Source organism: Lynx canadensis, chromosome B2, assembly GCF_007474595.2.
Source record: "Lynx canadensis isolate LIC74 chromosome B2, mLynCan4.pri.v2, whole genome shotgun sequence".
Classification (NCBI taxonomy): domain Eukaryota; kingdom Metazoa; phylum Chordata; class Mammalia; order Carnivora; family Felidae; genus Lynx; species Lynx canadensis.
This window is the reverse complement of record NC_044307.1, coordinates 4,979,587-5,003,374: the sequence shown is the minus strand read 5'-3', so window position 1 is coordinate 5,003,374 and position 23,788 is coordinate 4,979,587. Positions and strand designations below refer to the sequence as shown.

The 23,788-nt window shown below is 41.7% G+C and overlaps 1 long non-coding RNA gene across 1 annotated transcript; it reads right to left on the bottom strand.

The window, feature by feature from the left end:
- Positions 1 to 149: 149 nt before the first annotated feature.
- LOC115513519 lies at positions 150 to 1,636 on the bottom strand. The gene is made up of 2 exons (XR_003968724.1): positions 1,396 to 1,636; positions 150 to 607 (listed from the first exon to the last, which is right to left on the bottom strand). It is a non-coding gene; the product is annotated as an uncharacterized LOC115513519 (long non-coding RNA).
- Positions 1,637 to 23,788: the final 22,152 nt, after the last annotated feature.

Here is a 23,788-nt window from a genome sequence, read left to right as displayed (position 1 = left end):
AGTTGCCTTCTCTTATGGTTCATATCAATGGAATCACACAATATGTGTCCTTTTGTGACTGGCTTCTAAGTGTAATGGTTCATTCATGTTCTGTTGTATTATATCTCAGTACTTAGTTCCTTTTTAGTGCTGAATAATAGTTCACTGCGTATTTCATATTTTTTATTGATGTAAAATTGGTATACGGCATTATGTAAGGTTCAGGTGTACAACATTATAACTCGATATTTGTATACGCTACAAAGAGTCTAGTTACTGCCCTTCACCATACAGCTGAGCTCTTTACCCATTTCGTCCAACCCCCCAACCCCTTTCCCTTCTGGCAACCACCACTCCATCCTCTATATCTGTGAATTTGTTTTCGTTTTGTTGGTTCGTTCGTTTGGTTTTTTAGATTCCACCTATAAGTGAAACCACACAGAATTTGTCCTCTTCCATCTGACTTACTTCACTTACCATAATACCCTCAAGGTCCATTCATGTCGTTGCCAATGGCTAGATTTCATCCTTTCTTATGGCTGAGTAACATTCCATCGTACGTATCTCCACATCTTCTGTATCCACTCGTCTACGGACGGACACTTGGGCTACTTCCACATCTTGGCTCCTGTAAACAATGCTGCAGTGAACATAGGAATACAGAGATCTTTTCAAATTAGTGTTTCATATTCTTCAGATAAATCATCTTTTGTTTATCCACTCACCAGTTGATGGATATTTAAGGTTTTTTCCTGCTCTTTGGCTATGAATACTATTGCTATGAATATGAATATTTTGGCTATGAATAATATTGCTATGAGCATTTGTATACAAGCTTTTGTGCAGACATGTGTTTCCAATTCTCTTTGGTGAGAAATGAATTCACCTGGCAGTGACATTACTGGGGGGCAGATGTTAACTCTATCTTTAACCATCTGAGAAATTGCCAGACTATTTTCCAAAGTGCTGGCACCACTTGACATTCCCACCAGCAGTGTCTGGGGACTCCTTCTCCACATCCTTGTTGTTATCTCTCCTTCTGATTATAGTTACCCTGGTGCATGTGAAGGGGTATTTCATGAGGGTTTTGATTTACCATTCCCTGATGATTAAGGGTGCTAAGCGTCCTTTCATGTGCTTTTGGTCATCTTTCTATTTTCTTTGTTGAAATTTCTACTCAGAGATTTTGCCCATTTTTCAGTTGGGTTGCATTTTTATTACTGAGGTGTATTAGATACATGATTTGCAAATATTTTCTCCCATCCTGTGAGCTGTCTTTTCTCTTTCTTGGTGCTGTTCCTTGAAACACAAACGTTTTAAAGTTTGATGCAGTTCACTTTATGTATTTTTTCTTTTGTTGTTGCTTGTGCTTTTGGTATCTTATCTAAGAAACCACTGAAAAGTTTTTACGCTTACCCCAATCATCAATCCTGAAAAACTAGGATGGAGGAGATGTCAAGGTAAAAAATGCAGTTTTCCATTTCAGCTACTATGCCATAGAACTGGAGATTCTTGGTCACAGCTGAACAAATCCTATGACCCTGTGTGCAGGGGGTCCATGTCTGGTCTCAGTGAGATGAGCCAAGAAATATCAGCAGTGTGCTCTGGGGGAAGAAAACACTTCTAGCTCAATCTTCTCTGCAATTTGGAAGGGCTGTAAAATGGGAAGGATAATCAAAGGAAAGAAATCTTTAAAATGCCATGACCATAATGTTCTGATGAAATTCAGATAAAAGTCAGATAGGACTCAGTTAAAATTTAGCTTTAACTATGGGAAAACCACTCAATCACGTTAGAATTGGCTTCTTTGAGTTAGGCTGCTTCAAACAATGGGATTTGTGGAATGATGATGGTGGGCACCTTGATTAAAAATATCTGCTTCAGTGGGGCGCCTGGGTGGCTCAATGGGTTGAGGGTCCGACTCTTGGCATCAGTTCAGGTCGTGATCTCAGCAGGGTCGTGAGATAGAGCCCTGCGCTGGTCTCTGCACTAAGCCTGAGATTCTCTCTCTCTCCTCTGCCCCTCTCTCCTGCTCACTCTCTAAAAATAAATTTAAGAAGAAATTTTTTAATCTGCCTAATTTCCCCTTGGAGGGTTTAAATTGCATTAGAGGGTTAAATTTACATTAGATACATTGTATAACATTTTCTTAGTTGAAAAGTAGGTGCCATCCCAGTTTACATTTTTTTTTTAATTTTTTTTTTCAACGTTTATTTATTTTTGGGACAGAGAGAGACAGAGCATGAACGGGGGAGGGGCAGAGAGAGAGGGAGACACAGAATCGGAAACAGGCTCCAGGCTCTGAGCCATCAGCCCAGAGCCCGACGCGGGGCTCGAACTCACGGACCGCGAGATCGTGACCTGGCTGAAGTCGGACGCTTAACCGACTGCGCCACCCAGGCGCCCCCCAGTTTACATTTTTAATAAAATGACACTTTTTGAAGATTCTGTGCCAGCCTCCTCCCCGAAGAAACAGAATCCAGGGGGCTCCAAGGCTAACCTCCTCCAAGCCAACTCCTGCACGTTCAGTCCAAGTTAGGAAATGATTACTCAAGTGAATGCTTACATTGCCTAAATATATGACAACAAGAAAGCCAATAAAGTATTTAACAATTGTTTACTATTCTAAAAAGAACCAAAGAATGTCCCTTTAAGATATACATTGTCTACACACACATTCTTTTCTCTTAGAAAAATCTGGTTTTCTCAACAGCTCTCCTCATATTTATGGTCAGCAAGCATGCTAGATTTTTCAGGAATTCTCAAATATTTTATTCCTTCATAGTGCTATTTAGTTTATCAGATATGGTCTTGACTGTTGGTCATATTTATTATATAAAAATTAATCAGCACAATAAACATCTACACAGGACAAGTTTATGCTTAGACAATCCAGGCCTGGAGAATTAGCTCTATAGTTTGATCGTATATGCAACAGCACCGGGAACCTGGTCTCCTAAATTCAACCATACAGGCTTATCATTTAAGGTATGTATGATAACATGGGATTTAATAATAAAATCTCACAGTCCAACAGGGATTATTCAAGGCACATACAGCCCTTCCATCCACAATAGAGTCATACGGTCACTAAACAAACATGATATAAATTTTTTTTTTAACTTTTTAATTTATTTTTGCGACACAGAGAGAGAGCATGAATGGGGTAAGAGCAGAGAGAGAGGGAGACACAGAATCTGAAGGAGGCTCCAGGCTCTGACCTGTCAGCACAGAGCCGGACGTGGGGCTTGAACCCACAACTGTGAGGTCATGACCTGGGCCGAAGTCAGATGCTTAACCGACTGAGCCACCCAGGCGCCCCTAAACAAACATGATTGTAAAAAGGAGAAAGAAACTATGTTTTGAGGTCTTCGCTGGGGTAGCAGTAAGTTGATGAATTTCTCCTCTAGTCCTGGCCTCATTTCATGGGGGCCCAAGCTGTGGAAGCCAGTACTCATTTGCTGACTGATAGTGACTATTTATTTCCTGAAGGCCCAAGGGAAGCCATAGGCTTAGAAAATGAGATTTGGCCAGATAACTGCATTGTCCCCAATTTGGAACATGGTTAAGAATCCAAGGAATATGCATGTGAATACTCACATGGCTCATGTTTTCTTCATTTTTAGCCTTTTTTCATTCCCACTCTCTTTCTTTCTAACTTTCCTTTTTATTTTCTATTTCTCAGGCTTTATGCCTACCATTACTATCCAAAAATCCGTTTGTTTATATTTGGGTTAATTTATTTGTTTATATTTTGGGTTAAATACATACAAATGCTATGCAAACTAATCTGCTGATACCATTTGAGAAGGAATTTTTTACCACTTTTTCTTTGCCTGTTGGTCTCAATATGCAAAAGAAAAAGCAAATGCCATCAGGAAACACTTTTATTCAGTTTTCCTTGAAGCCTGCTTCCTATGGACTTTTGCCTCTTGACTATTCCTTAATTTCATTTCAAAGGTCTTTCTTGATTCCGTATGTCACTCTTACAATTCCAAATGTTATTACTAACTGTTCCATTTAATGTATGTATAAAGGTTATAGTAGTTAATTGGAAAAACCTGGCTTCTGACACTTTGCATCATCACTTAGAAATAAAATAGTTAAGTACTATGAGGAGTTTGCTCCATTCATTCTACCCTAATCCTGCATACAAAGAACTTAGGGTAAACATGAGCAGTTACCCTATCAAGAAATACTGAAATATTAGGAGTTTCTTTTCCTTCCTTCTCAGAACACATTTCACCGTATTCCACAAAGATTCAGTGTTAAAAAGGAAATGGGAGAGATCTATACATGTATAATAATTTCTTCCACAGGTAAGATAACCTTATCTATATTCACACAAGTATACTATAATTATGGAAGTCCACAAATTCTTTGTCCAGTAATAAAATAGTAAAATAATGTGCACGTGTCTGTAAAATCCCACAAGCAAATACATAGATGTGTAAGTGTACAGAGTACGAGGATATTTTTTCATTTGAATATTGCATTAATTATCTACTTCTGAATAGCAAATTACTCCCAAATTTAGTGTTAAAACAACAAATGTGGGGCGACTGGTGACTCAGTCAGTTAAGCATCAGACTCTTGATCTCGGCTCAGGTCATGATCTCACGGTTCGAGTTGGAGCCCCACATTGGGCTCTGAGCTGACAGCGTGGAGCCTGCTTGGGACTCACTCACACTCTCTCTCTCTCTCTCTCTCTCTCTCTCTCTTTCTCTCTGCCCCTCCCTCTCTCTCTCAAAATAAATAAACATTTAAAAAACTAAATAAAAAAACAAATGTTTATTATCTTATAATTTCTTCTAAGTCAGGTCTTCAGGAGTAGCTTACCTGGGGTGATTTGGGCTCAGAGCACTCATGTAGTCAACACCTTGGCTGAGGCTGCAATCATCTGAGGGCTTGACCCACATAACTGTTGTCAGGAGGCCTCGTTTTCTCACCATGTGGCTTCTCCCTAAGGCTTCAAGTGCCCTTGGAACATGGTAGTGGCTTCTCCCAGAGTGAGTGGTCTCAGAGAGAGGCAGATGGGAGTCACACGATCTTAATGACCCAAACGTGGAAGTCACACCCCATTACTTCCACATTGGTTACACAAGTCAGCCCTGCTCAGTGTGGGAAGGAAGTGCACAGAGATGTGAATAGCCTGTGTTCAGGGTTGGGGATCACCGCTGCCATCTTGGAAGCTAGCTAGCTAGCTACTATATCTTTTGTGTTGTGTACAAAACAGGAAGTAGCCATAAAAAGGACACTTATCAAAGACTTTCAGTTCTATCATAGTTAGGATAGCCTAGGTCAGAGATCAACAAGCTTTTCTTGAAGAGTGATAGTAAATATTTTCAGCTGGCAGGCCACATGGTCTCTGTTGTAATTAGTCAATTCAGTTGTAGCATGAACGCAGACACAGACAACACAGAAACAAATGTCTTCCCTATGTTCCAGTAAAATTTTATCAAAACAGGCAACTGGCCCACAGGTGGTGGTTTGATGAGCCTGAACAGCAATCATTTATACTCAGTGGCTTAAACAACAAAGGTCTGTCTCTCACTCACACTCTTTCCATCACAGATCTGCACACAGACTGTTCACTACGTACTTTCAGGAATTCAGAATTATGGAGTATCACATGTTTCCATGATCACTCAGGCAGAAATCAGGAATATGGCAAATCCCTCACTGGCTTTTAAAGTTTCCACCTGAAAGTGACACCACATTCACTCTCATTTCTTTGGCCAAAGCAAGTCACATGGCTACCCCTAACTTCACTGGATCAAGGCAGGACAAAACTACCATGTGCCCAGAAGGGTAGGGAAGCAGATATACTTAGTGAACAGTGGTAATTACTACCAGAAGCACATTATTTCTTATTATTTGTTCTTTTTCTACCACTAGACAACTTTCCTTTTTAATTGAAGATGACATTGTTAGCAGTGTTACAGGAATTTAAATCTATAAATAATCTATTTTAATTTATTTTTAACTTGTTTATTATTTTTATTTTAGACAGAGAGAGCAAGCAGGGGAAAGAGGCAAAAGGAGGAGGGGGGAGAGAGAGAGAGAGAGAGAGAGCAAGAGAACGAGAATCCCAAACAGCCTTCACGCTCAGCATGGAGCCCAATGAAGGGTTTGATCCCACAAGGCTGGGACCATGACCTGAGCTAAAATGAAGTCAGATGCTTAGCCCACTAAGCCACCCAGGTGCCCCTAAAGTCTATTTTTAAATCACCTTTTGCTATTTTGCTTTTCCCAAACCCCTCCGACCTCAATTGCTTCAATTTTGGTGGATCTGTCTATTGCCATGACTTTGAGCAGACATTTATGCTATGTAACTTAATATAGTTATATATTAACTTAGTGCAGAAAAATCAGCATTTCTTCTGCCTGAAACAGAACATCCCCAATTCAGCTTTCAATTAAAAGACTCATGTCTTACTGTTTCCAGAAGAAAGAAATATAAGCTATTATCTATCTTCTTTCTTGCAAATAGTAGGGAAGCTGATCAATTACAATACTTATTAAAATGGCATACTGTGCTGCGTGTTTTGAAGGACAGAGAAAACTAAATGCTCGTCCCGAAGACTTTTTAATAGTTACCAACATAATAATAAACATTTGAAATGAGAGTGACCGATACTACACTGTATAATTAAGAGCTGAATTGTGAACAAGAGGCATTGAGTTGAGTAACAGTAAGATAAAAGGAAGGCCAATCAAAGGTACTTTAAATAGATGGGATTCATGGAGGAAGGACATTCAAATTAGCTTCAAGAGTTGGGAAGAATTTCACTAGGTTAAGGTGGGAGAAAAGAGGGATGAGAAGAAGAAAGTTTCTGGAAAAAGGAACACAATAACTGAGGGCATGAAAGTGGATGCTAGTCTGGCATAGCCACGAGAAAGTAAGATGTGGACCCAAATCCAATGAAAGATGCCATTCAGAAAGAGCAGGAGGGGCACCTGGGTGGCTCAGTCGGTTAAGCGTCTGACTTCGGCTCAGGTCATGATCTTGCGGTTTGTGAGTTCAAGCCCCGCGTCAGGCTCTGTGCCTGGAGCCTGCTTCAGATTCTGTGTCTGCCCTTCCCCTACTCATGTTCTGTCTCTCTCTGTCTCTCAATAATAAATAAACATTAAAAAATAATTTAAAAAAAAGAAAGAGCAGGAAATAAATAATTTGAAAGATAGAATGAAGCTTTAGTTTTATTATTTTTTTTTAAATTTTTTAATGTTTATTTATTTTAAGGAAAGAGAGACAGAGCGTGAACAGGGGAGGGGCAGAGAGAGAGGGAGACACAGAATCCAACAGGCCCCAGGTTCCGAGCTGTCAGCGCAGATCCCAACATGGGGCTCAAACTCAGAAACCATGAGATCATGACCTGAGCTGTAGTCGGTCGCTTAACTGACTGAGCCACCTAGGCGCCCCGAAGCTTTAGTTTTAAACGTTTATTTATTTTGGGACAGAGAGAGACAGAGCATGAATGGGGGAGGGACAGAGAGAGAGGGAGACACAGAATCGGAAACAGGCTCCAGGCTCTGAGCCACCAGCCCAGAGCCTGACGCGGGGCTCGAACTCACGGAATGCGAGATCGTGACCTGGCTGAAGTCGGACGCTTAACCGACTGCGCCACCCAGGCGCCCCCGGAAGCTTTAGTTTTAAATGGCAGCCTGAGCACAACCATTTGTCTCCCCTCCCTTACAACACACGATTAAAAATAACCATATATATATATATTTTTTTTTTCTTTTTTTTTAATGAAGAAATCCAGGGGCACCTGGGTGGCTCAGTTGGTTAAGGTTATGGCCCTTGGTTTCAGCTCAGGCCATTATTTCAGGGTTCATGAGACAGAGCCCACATCAGGCTCTACACTGACAGTGCAGAGCCTGCTTGGGATTCTCTCTCTCTCTCTCTCTTTCTCTGCCCCTCCCTCCTTGCCTCTTTCTCTCTCTCTCTCAAAATAAGTAAATAAACTTTAAAAAACATAAATAAATAGATAGATAAATTTCTCATCTCATGAGAAATGAGAAAAGGACAATCAGCAGACAATAGCTTTTATACAATACTGATGAACCAATACTAGGGGGGTGAGTGGTAGCCGCCCAGCAAAGCCCTCCTCTCTCTGGCTCTCCATTTTTTCATTGTAACAGGAAGTCTTCCTGTGTAGCAAGCTCTGCTCATGAACACAGAACTTCCTGTCAGCCTCTTCTGGTTTCTGAGTAATTAGCTAGCAGGAAAACCACCCTATATGCAATAGTAGAGGAAACACATCTACAAAAAAATCAGCTTATTTTGTTTTTTTTTAAAACTATAAAAAAGCACCCCCCACATCACTGGGCACAGGGAGGGAAATCAGCTACTAAGAAAGAAAGAAAAAAAAAAACCAGAAGAAGCAAAAATAAATCTGACCTCACAAGAACCAATTTAAGTAACAGAAAAATAAATTTTCAAGCCTCTAATTAATATTTTTGGAGATATTCTAGATATAATAAATACCTAAAGTAAAAACAAGATGTTATAAAGAAGGAACAATTAGAGAACAAGAAAAAGTACTTGGAAATTAAAAATATGCTTGCCACACTTCAATTGTTTCTAGAAAGGTAGAAATATGACATGAGAAAAATGAGAAAGACAAAAAATAAAGAGAAAATATAAAAGACCTGGAGGTCTAATCCAGGTCCACAATACAACCAAAATGTGTTCTAGAAAGAGAGCCCAGAGAAAATGCAAGGGTAGAAGTTATGATAGAAATCACTGAAGAAAATCTACCAAAGCTAAGATCGCTATGAATCTTCAGATTGAAAGAAGATACTGAGAGGTTGGCAGGATAATATTAGATGTACTAAGGAAAAAAGAAGATCCAAAAAGCACTTAGAGAGGGAGGAAATCAGTCACCTTCAAGGGAATAAAAATCAGACTTGCAGCAGGCAATCTGCAATTATTAGATATCAGAAAACATTAGAATTTTTGTTAATGTCTTAAAACAACTGGATATCCATAGGGGAAAAAGAAGAATCCTGATCCCTACCTCAAACCATACACATAACCGAGATGAATTCTTGACTAAACATAATAACTAAAACAAAAAGATGGAAGAGGGGTGCCTGGGTGGCTCAGTTGTTGAGCGTTTTGACTTTGGCTCAGGTCATGATCTCATGGTTCATGAGTTTGAGCCCCGCATCAGGCTCTGTTCTGACAGCTCAGAGCCTGGAGCCTGCTTTGGATTCTGTGTCTCCCCCTCTCTCTGTCTCTCCCCTGCGCATACCCTCTCTGTCTTTCAAAAATAAATAAAAACATTTAAAAAAAATATGGAAGAAAACACAGAAGAATATCTTCATGACTTGGGGTAGGAAGGACGCTGAAAGCAAAAAACATAAAAGGAAGAAATGATAAATTCACAAGTTTTAAATAGTTCTGTTTCTTATAAATACATTTATAAGACAATGTATTGTTTGGAAAAAATACTTAAAAAACATACTCGAGAAAGCTCAAAATCCAGAATATATAAAGAACCCTGCCAACAACAAAAAAAGAGCTGTACAGTTCAAAAAAGATAATCTGATGCAGCTCTCTCTAGAGCTCGGCTGGTCTCCTATTTTGAGAGTGCACTTTTTGCTTTAATAAACTTTCCCACTTGTGTTTAAAAAAAAAGATAATTCATGTTTTTAAATGACTGAAAGATTTAGTCAAATACTACCTAAAGGAAAATACACAAATTGCACATGAAAAACTGCTCAAAATCATTAGAAATCAGGAATTAAAAACTAAAATCAAAATGAAATACTACTATATGACCAATATGACTGAAATTGGAAGACTGACAACAAATGTTGGCAAGGGCTGTGGAGCAACCAGAACTCTCATGCTTTATTGGAAGGCTGTAAAATAAGATGATCATTCTGGCAGAAGATAGGACAAGGTCCTCAAAAAATGAAACCTACAGCTACTCTATGACTTCACATCTCCACTCCTAGCACTTTGTCCAAGAAAAATGGAAACTGTGCCTACAAAAAGATGTGTGCAGGGGCGTCTGGGGGGCTCAGTCGGTTGAGTATCTGACTCTTGGTTTCAGCTCAGGTCAAGATCCCAGGGTCACAGGACTGAGCCCTGCGGTGGGCTCTGTGCCAAGCATGGAGCCTGCTTGAGATTCTCTCTCTTCCTCTGCCCCTCTCTCCTCCACTTGCACGTGCTCTCTCTCTAAAACAAAAAACCAAAACAAACAAAACAAAACACAAAAGATGTGTGCAAGAATGTGTGTAGCAGCTGTATTCACAATAGCTGAAAACTAGAAACAGTCCCCATGTATTTATCAGTAGAAAAATGGATAAATAAACGGTGGTATAGCTATACAATGAAAGGGATGCAGACAACAACATGGATAAGTGTGAAAACATTATGCTGAGTGAAAGAATCCTTACACAAAAGAGCGACTGCTGTATGAGTCCATCTACAGGAAGTCCTAAACAGGCATGAGAAAAACAAAACTCAGAACAGCGGTTACCTCTGCAAGGGGGCAGGTGCAGGGATTTCCTGGGAAGGGACACGAGGGAAGACGCAATGTTCTATATCTTGATATGGGTTTGGGTTTCAGTGTCAAAACTCACTGAATGGTACACTTCAAATTTCTGCATTTTGTTGTATAAAAATTTTAGCTCAAGGGGCGCCTGGGTGGCGCAGTCGGTTAAGCGTCCGACTTCAGCCAGGTCACGATCTCGCGGTCCGTGAGTTCGAGCCCCGCGTCGGGCTCTGGGCTGATGGCTCGGAGCCTGGAGCCTGTTTCCGATTCTGTGTCTCCCTCTCTCTCTGCCCCTCCCCCGTTCATGCTCTGTCTCTCTCTGTCCCAAAAATAAATAAACGTTGAAAAAAAATTAAAAAAAAAATTTTAGCTCAAATGAAAAAAAATTGTAAACAAATATCAAACCGAATTGAGTATCGGTAATGATCTGCACGCTGAAGTGTCTGAGAGTAAAGGGCAGCGATGTTTGTGACTTACTTTGAAATGCCTAGAAAATAAGATGGATGGATAGATGAGCAGAGGGATGGATACGTGGAAAGGTATTTAATAAAGGAAATATAATGTTAATTGTAGAATCTTAAGTGACAGATCTATGAGCGTTCAGTATAAAACTCTTCCAATTTTTCTGTACTTTCAATTTCTTTTCATAATGTTGGGATAAAAGAAAATAATGAGATATTACTGTCAATATTTTGGAAGAAAATTATAAACCTAGAATTTTACGTACAGCTGCCAATCAAGCTATTGATAAAGCTATTTTCAGTTTTGCAAGGGATAATGTGATTTTTTGCCTACTTAGAATCTCTTAGGACACCATCCCTTCCTCATCCCTGGGGTAGGGTCATCCGACCTCCCAACATTCAGGGCGGGCATGCGACTCAAATTTGGCCAAATAAGCGTACTTCATGCCCTGGGCCACAGTGATTGTTCAGAGATGAGCCAAGCAAAGTCCTTCAGAGGTATTTGACTGGAACCATCAGTAAAGTAGTTTTCATTTTTGCTAGGATCACAATCTGTGAAGAAGACTTGAGCCTGGAGAGATGTTGGAAACTACTTTGTCAGCACATGAGGTAAGCTTGCAGGAGAATGAAGCTGACACAGAAGGAAACAAAGGCAGAGCACGGAGAGAAAGAAACAAGGCAGTGATGACAATGTTTGAGTTCCTGGATTCATTTTGGACCATAACTTCCTCTCACCATAGATCGTGGTGGAGAAAATATATATATATATATTTTGATAGGCTCCATGCCCAGCATGGAGCCCAACATGGAGCTTGAACTCATGACCCCTGAGATCAAGATCTGACCTGAGATCAAGAGTCCAACATTTAACTGACTGAGTCACCAGGTGCCCCACAGTAGAGAAAATATTAATAATATAGTGAGAAAATCATGTTTTCCCCTTGTACTGTGTTGAATAGTAGCCCCCTAAAATTCATGCCCACGTGGAATCTCAAAATGTGACATTATTTGGGCATGGGGTCTTTGCAGACATAATTAGTGAAGGTTCTGGAGATGAAAGCAGCCTGCATTTAGCGGGGCCCTTATAGGAAGAGGAGAGGACACACACAGAGTCACAGGGAAGGAGAGAGAGGCAGCGATTGGAGTATTGAGGCTGCAAGGCAAGAAATGCCAGGATTACTGGAGCCACCAGAAGCCAGAAAGAAGGAAGGCTCTTCCCTAGGGCCCAGAGAGAGCATGATCCGGCCGACGTGGACTTCCAGCCTCCAGAATGGTAGGACAGGAGCCCTAGGAAACTAACATACTTCTCAATAAGGAAAAAATAAATTACAAACTCTAAGAGCAAAATGTCCAAATGTGAAGGAAACTAAAATGTGGCAAGATTTTTGAGCAACAGGTAGAATGAAAGAAAAGAGGATGTATTTGTACAATTGTTCAGAGCATATTATTTTGAACAGTCCAGGGATGGTTAACAATGGATGTTACAGGCAAAATTTCCTCTGGCACAATATTTACATAGTCATAATAACGTAAGCCCTGTGTATTGACATCACACTTTTAGAATAAACCTATACGCATATAGCTCTTGGATACTGTCATGCACAGATTATAAATGCAATCACCCTTAACAATGTGAGATTAAAGATCTACCTGACAGAAGCCGTTGGTAGAGTGTGCGACTCTTGATCTCGGGGTTGTGAGTTCGAGCCCCACAATGGGTTTAGAGTTTACATAAAAATAACAAAAAGTAATAATAGAATTATCCTCAATAAAAAATTCTTAAAAAAGAAGTTGAAAAGTGAAAAGAGAGGGAGAAATGGAAGAGCAAGGGCACTAGTAACCTCATTTTACTTTGTGAGGAATTAAGAAATACTCTCAAATGTTGATGGCAAGAAAAAAGTTCAGGACCAAAAATAATTTATAACTATCAAAAATTGGGCGGTGGGATGAGGCAAGGTGGTATGGGGTAGTGCCTCTGAGCCTAATTCTTATCCTTCATAAACAGTAGCATGTCTAGGGGCACCTGGACAGTTCAGTCAGTTGAGCATCTGACTTTGGCTCAGGTCATGATCTCACAGTTGATGGGTTGGAGCCCCGCATCAGGCTCTGTGCTGACAGCTCGGAGCCCGGGGCCTGCTTTGGATTGTGTGTCTCCTCTCTCTACCCCTCCTCCACTCACACTCTGTTTTTCTCAAAAATTAATAAAAACGTAGAAAACATTGTTTAAAAAAGGTAGAATGTCTAAACTGGTAGATACAATTCAATATTGCACAATATTATTATTGCATAATATTAAATAATATTGTATAATATTATTATTTAGGATTATGGAATACCAGCATGGCAAGAAAAAAGAGATATGGTGGAAAGTAATTTTCTCAAGCATATTCTAGATCAAAGAAACTACATGAAGCCTACATCTGGGCATTGGGCCTGTGTTTAGGGCTGAGGGCTGTTTGTTTTTTTTTTTTAATATTATCATTTCTATTTTTTTATGTACGATTGGCTTTGGTAAAAATGCCAACAGATGAGGTGGATCAGATTATAGAGGGCCTTATAAAGATGAGGCAGGAAAATTTTTTACTAGATTAAGGCCTGACAACGGCACTTGGGAATGGTGGTAAAGAGATCGATTTAGTATTTAATAGGAAAAGTCCAGAAGACTAAATGTCTGGGTAGAAGATAGAAGTCAGTCAAGAAGACAGTAAAGTTTTTGGCCTGGGTGACAGTAATGGATTGAATTACCTCCTCCCCATTTTTATGTGAAAGCCCTAACTCCAGTACTTCAGAAGGTGTCTGCGTTTGGAGATCAGGCCCTCAGAGGCACAACTGAGGTTAAATGAGGTCATTGGGGTGGGCTCTAATCCAGTATGACTGGTGTCCCTCTAAGAGGAGAGAGAGGACATCAGGGATGCATGTGGACAGAAAAGGCCATGTGAGGGAGGACACAGCAAGAAGGTGGCCATCTGCAAGCCAACTGGAGGCCTCAGGAGAAACCGGACCTGCCAGCACCTTAATCTTGGACTTCTAGTTTCTTCCAGAACTGTAAGAAAGTAAATTTCTGTTGTTTAAGACACCTTAAATGTCGTTTCTGTGGGTTCTTTTTTTTTTATTGTTGCTGTTTTTGTTGTGGTTATGACAGTCCTACTAATGAGGTTTAGGGGTCATGGTGGGGTTCATGGGGTTCAGAGCTGATGGCCAAGAAAGAATTGTTGAAGACGTCTTTGGTACAAAAAGGTGATTTTATTGAAGCATGGGGACAGGACCCATGGGCAGGAAGAGCTGCACTGTAAATGTGGGGGTGACCAGTTTATGGAATTGGAGGAGACAAAGTCAAGAAAGAGTTTCCAAAGACATGTTGACATTCTAAAGACTTACTGGAGGCCCAGCTATGGTCAAGCTAAGGTTGTTTTTTCCTCTAGCAAAGCATTAACATAAGACAGTAGGGAATTCAGGCTGTTGATGGGATCACCTTTTTCTAGTAAACTGGTGGAGACACTTATCAGTTTAACCGTTTGTTTTTTTGTGCTTTCCTGTTTTGGGGTAGCTGGGAGTGTCCAAGGAGTAACATACATGTCCCACCTTGGTGGGGGGGGGTGCCGTGAGCCTGCACTTTGCCCTCAGCTAGCCCCACGCTCCTTCATCGCTATCAAACTAACACAGGGACAAAATGACCATGCCATGACCAAAGGCAGGGCAATGGGGAGGAGGAGCCAGTTTGGGAAAGGAGATAGGTCCAAATTACAGTAGCAGTGAAATACCAAGAGTAGATGAACAGTGAACACTGAGGGGCTAACGTGTAAGTGAGAAAGCAGCACAGGCCTTTCTGGCACCGATGGAATAGCTGTAGGAAAGATGCTGTGTGTTAGAGTGAAAGAGGAAAGACCGCCTAGAGTGCCAAGGGTTGAAAAAGGGAGTACCCAGTAAAGGGGTGGCAAGAGGGATAGAAGTAATAAAGACAGGAGGAATTGCTAGCAAACAGAACGAAAGCCAAGGAAGAGAGAGAGCATTTGAGGTAGGAGAAATCATTCGTGTGTGTGTATGTGTGCGTGTACGTGTGTGTGTGTGTTTAACGTACCAGAGAGGTCAAGAAATTGAGAAACCAGAAAAGAATAATGGATTAGCTAAAAAGAGGTCATTGTTGACCTTATAAGAGAACAGCGTCAGTGTAGCTGTGGGGAAGGAAACCGACTGCCAAATATGCAGCAGGAGAGACTATGGACAGAGGGAGGCTCAGGAGATGCGGGAAGAAACAGCACTGTGGGGGGTGGGTGTGTGGGGTGACTACCCAGAGCCCCGCTGCAGTAAACAGGGAAGAAAGTGGTGAGGTGGCTCCCAGAAAAGCTGGGAGCACGAAGAATGAATCTGTTTTAGAAAGGAGGGACAGAGAGCCAGTCGGGAAGAGGCCCTGGAGATCTTTGGAACTAGGAGTTAAGACAGTCGTAGAAGCTTGAGCCTGATTAGAAGTCAATGAATGCGAGGGAAAGCGAGGGAGGAGGGGCCTCGGGGGAAGGGAAGAAAGTCTACTGGAGAGATTGTGGGTTTGACAGAAGTCACTAAAAAAATCAAGAGGTGGGGGCGCCTGGGTGGCTCAGTCAGTTAAGCGGCCGACTTCGGCTCAGGTCATGATCTCAGGGTTCATGGGTTCAAGCCCCGCATCGGGCTCTGTGCTGACAGCGTGGAGCCTGGAGGCCTGTTCGGATTCTGTGTCTCCCTCTCTCTCTCTGCCCCTCCCCCATTCGCGCTCGCTCTCAAAAATAAATAAATATTAAAAAAAAAAAAAGAAATCATTGAGAGATACCAAGCGGGAGGAACACTCAATGTGTTCCTATAGGAGCTTAAAGCATTCATACAAGCAAGGAATTAAGGGCTGTCTGGAGCAGTTTACACCCTCAGTGTGACCTCAAGAAGCTCCTCCCTGAATCACCTTCTGTTATTGCACGGCTATTTCCAGTGTTCCGGGATTCCATCCCACAAGCCCAAGGCCATTTATATATACTCCAGGGCCAGGAAGATTCTCTGCTGGGAAGATTTTTTAGTACAAAATCAACTATTCTCTGCTCCAAGTGAAATACCTAAGCGGTCTACGAAGACAACTGGCCAAAAGCTTCTAAGGAATGTTTTGCTAAGCAAGATGAACTGAGACCTCTTTCCATGCTAGGCCTGAAGAAATGAACGATGGAGGTAAAGATAGGAATCACTCTGCAACTTTGGTGGTTGGCGTTCGTTCAACAGCTCAATAGTGCCCTCAGTTCACAGGCTCCCTCCTTCTGCTGGGACACTCCTTATTCTTGTTGACTCAGGAACTCAAACTGGCTCCTGGGTTCCCAACCTCTCAGGTGCATTCAAAGGCAGAAGAGAGGGTAAAAGCCTTTGTCTTCCTGGGGCTACTCTTAACAGGGGAAAAGATTTATTTTCCAGTAGCCCTACAGATGTCCCCTCAAATCTCATTGGCCATGCAAACGGATCATATGCCTGGCTACTCTTAGGTGTCAGGGAGGCTGACAGGAGGCCTGACCGATAGTGAGTCATGCCAAGGGGCTGGGTATATCTCCCAAACAACAGCAAGGGGAGAGCTGTAGCGTAGGCAACAGTGCCTGTCACAGCGAATCCAACCCACATATGTAAACATTTGGTCTTAAATATGCATCACATTGTGTATAATGTTTTCTGGGTTTTTGTTTTGTTTTTCTAACATTTTAAATCTTTCACTACATGGACTATTTTCTTGTATGGATGTGACTATAGTGTCTCTGGGTGTTTTTCCTAATAAGTTATAAGAAAATATCTATTTGTATTTTAACTTTATAAATATAAGTTTCTATATTACACCTTAATCCTGTTTCTTTAGGTAAGACTGACTGCTTACTCTGAGTACTTGTGAAACTAGTATATTCACACTTCCTCCCTCTTTCTGCTCTATTTAGTATTTATTTTTATATCTTAAAATATACTTCTTCTATACTTGATTTATTAGTTGTGGTTTTTTTGAACTTTTTTTAAATGCTTATTTATCTGTGAAAGAGACAGAGTATGAGTGGGGGAGGAGCAGAGAGAGAGGAAGACACAGAATCCAAAGCAGGCTCCAGGCTCTGAGCTGTCAGCACAGAGCCTGACGTGGGATTCAAATTCATGAACCATGAGATCATGACCTGAGCTGAAGTCTGACGTTTAACTAACTGAGTGACCCAAGTGCCTCTATCAGTTGTGGTTTCTTTTTTATTAAAAAAAAAAAAATTATTTTTAGAGAGCAAGAGTGAGCAGGGTAGAAAGAGACAGAGAGACAGAGACAGAGAGAGAGACAGAGGGGGCTGGTGGGAGAATCTCAAGCAGGTGCCATGTTCAGCACAGAGCCCAACATGGGGCTCGATCCCACAACCCTGGGATCATGACCTGAGCTGATGTCGAGTTGGACACTCAGACAACCGAGCCACCCAGGTGCCCGGATTTACCAGTTTTAAGGAATCTATTTTATCACTGACTATTAAGAATGAGCACAACTTAAATGACTTCCCTCTTTCTGTCACTTTTCTTCTGCCAACTGTTGTTCACTATGGACTTTGTCCAAATGGGAATTGAGATATAGGCACTTGAGACTTCCAGTGATGTACAAGGAGATTTTCTTGCTGGGGAGATTGGTAAGAAGATGGCTTTTCACTGTGATATGGAACCAGATATAGGGCCCAGTCACGAAGGAGGGACCAGCTTCCGGGCCAAGGTTATCCTGCTGAGATATACAAGTAATAATGGCATCTTGTAATCAAGATGTGTGTAGAACTAGACATTAAGGAAAGTCTAGTAGCAGAGTCATTAGCTTTTCTTCGGCAACCTTCAGAGGCGTTAATCTGTGAGAATGTGCAGTTCCCCTCAGGTCTGCATTTTTATTTAAAACAAATTTTTTTTTTTTTTTAACATTTATTTAGTTTTTAGAGGCAGAGACAAAGCACAAGTGGAGGAGGGGCAGAGAGAGAGGGAGACAGAATCTGAAGTAGGCTTCAGACTCTGGGCTGTCAGCACAGAGCCTGACGCAGGGCTCTAACTCATGAACCGTGAGATCATGACCTGAGCCGAAGTCGGATGCTTAACTGAGCCACCCAGGCGCCTCAGGTCTGTGTTTTTAAACTTGGACTTTCTTCCGGACGGCGCTGGTAGTTTTGGACCTAAGGCTATCCAACCGAGAGAGCAGTGTTAAAATGGGGCAATCCCCTTCGCCCCAAGATTAGATCTTGGGTTGGGTATCACCTTGTTTTTCATGCAGCCCCTGCTGCAAACTTTGACCTTCTAGACTCTGCCTAGACCACTCGTACCTCAAGTCTCCCGTTCCTCAGCTGACTTCTTAAGATGCGACCTCCTTTCTGTTAGATCACCAGGACCTGCCTGGCCTCTTCAGCCATATATTAGCTCCTCTGGTACTTGACATCTTACCTTCCTGAGTGTTAGTGTCTGCCAGATCTCTCCTAGTTAGCTACGCTTTTAGTCCTTTCCTCATGACACCAGCCCTGCCCACGGCTGCTTAAATCCCACAGCGGCACTTGGTTGGAAAGCCAAGAAACGAGAACACTGTTCTGAAAACAAACAGGGAGTGTGTGTATGGGGGAAGTTGTCTACAATAGATCGACAAACTTTTTCTCGAAAGGCTCAGATAGTAAACATTTTTAGACTTTGCAAGCCATACAGTCTCTGTCACAACTACTCAGCTCTGCCTTTGTAGGAGGAAAGCAACCACAATTTTATGGTGTATTCCAGTAAGACTTTAATTACAGATGCTGAAGTCTGAATTTAATTTCACGTGCCACAAAAGATTCTCCTTTTGGTATTTTTTACTTCAATTATTTAAAAATGTATGGGGCGCCTGGGTGGTGCAGTCGGTTAAGCGTCCGACTTCAGCCAGGTCACGATCTCGCGGTCCGTGAGTTCGAGCCCCGCGTCAGGCTCTGGGCAGATGGCTCAGGGCCTGGAGCCTGTTTCCGATTCTGTGTCTCCCTCTCTCTCTGCCCCTCCCCCGTTCATGCTCTGTCTCTCTCTGTCCCAAAAATAAATAAAAACGTGGGAAAAAAAAATTTAAAAATGTAAAAACCAGGGCGCGTGGGTGGCGCAGTTGGTTAAGCGTCCAACTCTTGATTTCGGCTCAGGTCACGATCTCACGGTTCGTGAGTTGGAGCCCTGCGTTGGGCTCTGCGCTGATAGCTATGAGCCTGCTTGGTATTCTCTCTCTCTCCTCACTCTGCTCCTCCTATGCTCTCTCTCAAAATAAATAAATAAACTTAAAATAAAATTGAAAAACCATTCTTAATTCATGGGCTATTAAAAAAACAAAAAAGACAACAGGCCAAATGTGGCCCATGAACTATTGTTTGCACTTGTCTGGTCTATAAGACTGAATGTCAAACACTGAGGTGGGACCGACGAGAAGCCTAACGGACACAGGGTCTTTCTTTCTGTTTATTTAATGAGAAGGCATGTGATATCCTTAATGAAGTCTGCACAATTATTTATTGAAAGAACGCTATACCTCAGTGGGATCTTACCATTGCTGTAACTTCAGGAATATACAAATACCAGAAAACGGAGAAAGAAGGAACACACAGACATCTGATCCCCGCAGTTCTTTGTTTTTCTTTCCAAATGAACCAGAAATGCAGGAGAAACTGGCAGATAACAGCTTTCTTTTGTTCAAATGGCCTCATCTAATTTATTTTAGCCTCAAGAAAGATTATTTCTAGGTGTCCTAAGTACCCAACACATTAAAGAACTGTTCTTAGTCTGATTGTGCTTTATTGATTGTTAATTTAGAATTGGTAACCTGAGCTGAATATTTTCACATGGAACTTTCTTGAAAAATGTCACATTTTTAATTTACAAGATTTATTCATGTGTAATTTTCATGATATAGTCGTCATTGGGGTAATACTGAGCAGATCGTTATCCATACTATACTCCATCCATTGCTATACTCAACATCGTATGTTAGGCTTTGTTTTTTCTTCATAAACTTATTTTAGAATACTTTTATATTTACAAAATGTAACAAAGATAATACAGAGAGTTCCCACATAATTGTCATCCAGGTTCCCCAGCGTTAACATCGCACATTACTGTGGTATGGCTGCCAAACTAAGGAACCGACGTTGGTACGATACATCAGCTAAACTCTAGGCTTCTTTCAGACTGCGCCCGTGCTAGACTTTTGATAATGAAATCAGAGTAAATTATTACAACTCCGCTACCATTTTATAATAAGAGATTAATAATTCTTTCGTTAAAATAAAAGTATGTTATATAATCACAGGATATATATCTTTTTAACTATTCTTTCCTCTTAATCATTTTAATTCATAAGAAGCCCCGTCAATACTATTTTCTTATTAAAGAGTTCCACATGGGATCCTTTAGCTAGATATTTGACACTGTTCCATATGTAACATGGAATAGAAAATAAAAAGGGCAACCGTTTTGTTTTAAAAAGCCAACCAAGACCAAAACCAATCTGTGACTTCTATTAACATCAGCTGTTTTACTTCTATTAAATCAGTAGCCGCCACAGGGCAACCATATTTGGGAAATAACAAAATTAAAAAGGAAACTATCTTGCTTTAAGCTAGTTCCTTTTCTTTAAACTTATCTTTTCCAATAATAAACACATACTGCTTATTTTTTTTAAAAAAATTTTTTTTTTCAACGTTTATTTATTTTTGGGACAGAGAGAGACAGAGCATGAACGGGGGAGGGGCAGAGAGAGAGGCAGACACAGAATCGGAAACAGGCTCCAGGCTCCGAGCCATCAGCCCAGAGCCTGACGCGGGGCTCGAACTCCCGGACCGCGAGATCGTGACCTGGCTGAAGTCGGACGCTTAACCGACTGCGCCACCCAGGCGCCCCTACACATACTGCTTATTAAGGATCCTCTTATATGCTAGTTAATTTTCTGCATTGTGTTGATTTAAGCAATAAAAAAGCCCCACCACGCACTCAAGGACTCCGGGAGCTTCCTTCCCTGTTCCTTATCCGACCCGTCAGCACCAGATACTGCTCTTTTTCTCTCCCAGTCTCAAGGTCCACTTCACCTCAGCTCCGGCTTCCTTCTCAGCATAACTGAGACTGTACCTCAACAGCAAGGAACTTCTGAAGGCAACACTCACCTCTCATTCAAGCAATACAGGCAGTTAGAGTTAGTTGAACAAACTTTTCCCTTTGCCCTTTCGACACGAAAAGGGTTAGATGCAGTCTTTTCCAGGCTCTGTGAAGACTTGAGACCAGAAATCAATGTGTACTGTGTGTATTTAACCTGTTAATGGGGTGTGTAATCGTCAACTTTTAAATTATCTGTGGGGATGGGGGAGGGGGGGATAGTGACATCCCACAATTTTATAACTGAGAAAGATGACATATTTTTTAAATGTTTATTTATGTTTGAGAGATAAGAGCGCAAGCAGGGGAGGGGCAGAGAGAGGGGAACAGAGGATCCGAACCTGGCTCAGCGCTGTCAGCGCAAAGCCCAATGAGGGGCTTGAACTCACTATCTGAGCCAAAGCCGGATGGTCAGCCGACTGAGCCACCCAGGCGCCCCAGAAAGACGATATTTAGTCTGCGTTAATCTCCACCAAATCTGTCCCCTGCATGCCTTCCTGGGAATAGCTTCAGGGTATAGTTTACAGTAAACATGCAAAGGCCAGAAGATCTGCAACTGGGAAGATCAAAAGGAAGGAGCAGGAAGTAGTTCAGGAAGCAGACATTCTCATGGGCTCTCCTACACCAAGCAATTTCTCTCCATCTTCTGATGACTGACAGGCCTTTAACGAGGGACACAACGTTCTAGTTCTTAATTCAAGATAAAGGACAGAGCTGGAGCCGTTTTAGAACAACCACATTCAAGGGCCAAGCAGAAAGGGGAGCTGTTGGGGGGTTCTGAGCAGGGACACTGAAAAACTCAGGAGGAGGAGGCAGCAACAGAAGGAGCAAAAGGGTCATGAATACTTTCAACTTGTTGAATCTAGATAGTGGGCACACAGACTTTCATAGTATTGTTCTGTCGATCTGCACAGATATACGAAATTTTTCAAAATAAAAAGGATGTGAGAAATCTGCATGTATGTTTGAAGTTTTTCTTTTAAAAATATTGGGGGTGGGGCGCCTGGGTGGCTCAGTGGATTAAGCTTCCGACTTCGGCTCAGGTCATGATCTTGCGGTTTGTGAGTTCGAGCCCCACATTGGGCTCTGTGCTGACAACTTGGAGCCTGGATCCTGCTTCAGATTCTGTGTCTCCCTCTCTCTCTGTGTCCCTCCCCTGCTTGTGCTCTGTCTCTCAAAAAATGAATAAATGTAAAAAAATATATATATATCGGGGGATATCCAAATATGATGTGAACATAAAATCACAATGGAAAAGTTATGGTTAAGAGCACCTGCCTGGCTCAGTGAGTGTGTGACTCTTGATCTTGGGGTCGTGAGTTCAAGCCCTACACTGGGTGCAGAGCCTACTTAAATAAATAAATGAAATTGAAAAGTTATGCTTAAATGTTCGTTGTCATACCTAAGGGAATATAGATCATAGAGAGGTACGGCCCAACTGAAACTGTTCCACTTGAATTTTTTTCCCCCCAGTTACTTTGGTGCTTATTTAAGCCAAGAGAAAAAGGTCATACTGTTTTCATGAAACATATACTTGGTTCTTTAAATAACAACCATGACAAATAGTAGAAGGAATTAGAGAATGCTGTGCTTGTAATCCATTCAAAACACCAACATTTGGGTTGTACGTAATTAAAGAATATGTAAGATGCTTTTTGAATACCGTAGCAGCCGGTATGTAGAGACAGGCCTTCAGCGGACGCAGGAATGCAGATTAGGAAAGACAAAAAAAATCACGCAGGAACTTGTCAATGTTTACAACTTCTAGACAGTACTTTGACTTAAATCCAAGACTCTCCCCTATTTGTGGTGAGCAACTGCATGTAACATTAAATGCCGTTTCCCCCTGGATTTTACCCGGGAAGAGCCCAATTTTTTTTTTTAGCCTTGCGAATCATTTACCGAAAAGAAGGCAGCTTTGCCACTTTTACATGTATGCTATCAATGTCAGTATTTCTTGGGATTGCAGGAAGATTCACGTTCTTTACAGCTGATACAGCACAGGTTGGAGCTCCAGTGAAGCCCGCCTCGTCAGGGTTGTCTTCGCGTGTTTTTGTGCATCAACGAAGGGAACAATCTCATTCATGTTGGTCTCCAATACCGTTCCCCGCATCCCTGTTTCTGCAAGCATACCATCGACCTTGTCTACAGGGAGAATGAAATCCGGTTCAGACGCTTTCAAAAATACTTGTTTAATGTCTCCAAGAATACCAAATTACATTTCAAATGCCAACTTCACTCTCTGAAGAATCCACATGGAAGACAAAACAGAAGGCTGTGTGTCACGTCCATACATCAGTTTGTAATGATCCTCCTTCTAGGAAACTGCAAACATTTTCATCTTCCTTGCGTGGCAACCAGAAAATCTCCCTGATGGTTTGCTGTTGTGGGTCTTCACCGCAGGGCAGGCAGAGCGTGCACAGCCACTGCTTCCTGTGCTTGAGGACGAGGAGCGCCTGCTCGTGGCTGGGCTGGGCAGGAGTGACCTGGCGGGTGCTGGGGGCCAGGCTGGGGCTGGCGAGAGGGCCTCGCCGGTGCATCTTGCTAGTCACCCTCTCCCTACTTGTATTTTTTAGTTGTCTTTTTGTTCGTTGTTGCCATTGTTTTTTTTTTTTTTTTTATCTTGAACTTTTCAAGTAAACACAACAGTGGAGGTAATGAACGGGCATAGAAAAGAATACGTGTGTGGTGAAATACCACCTACTCATC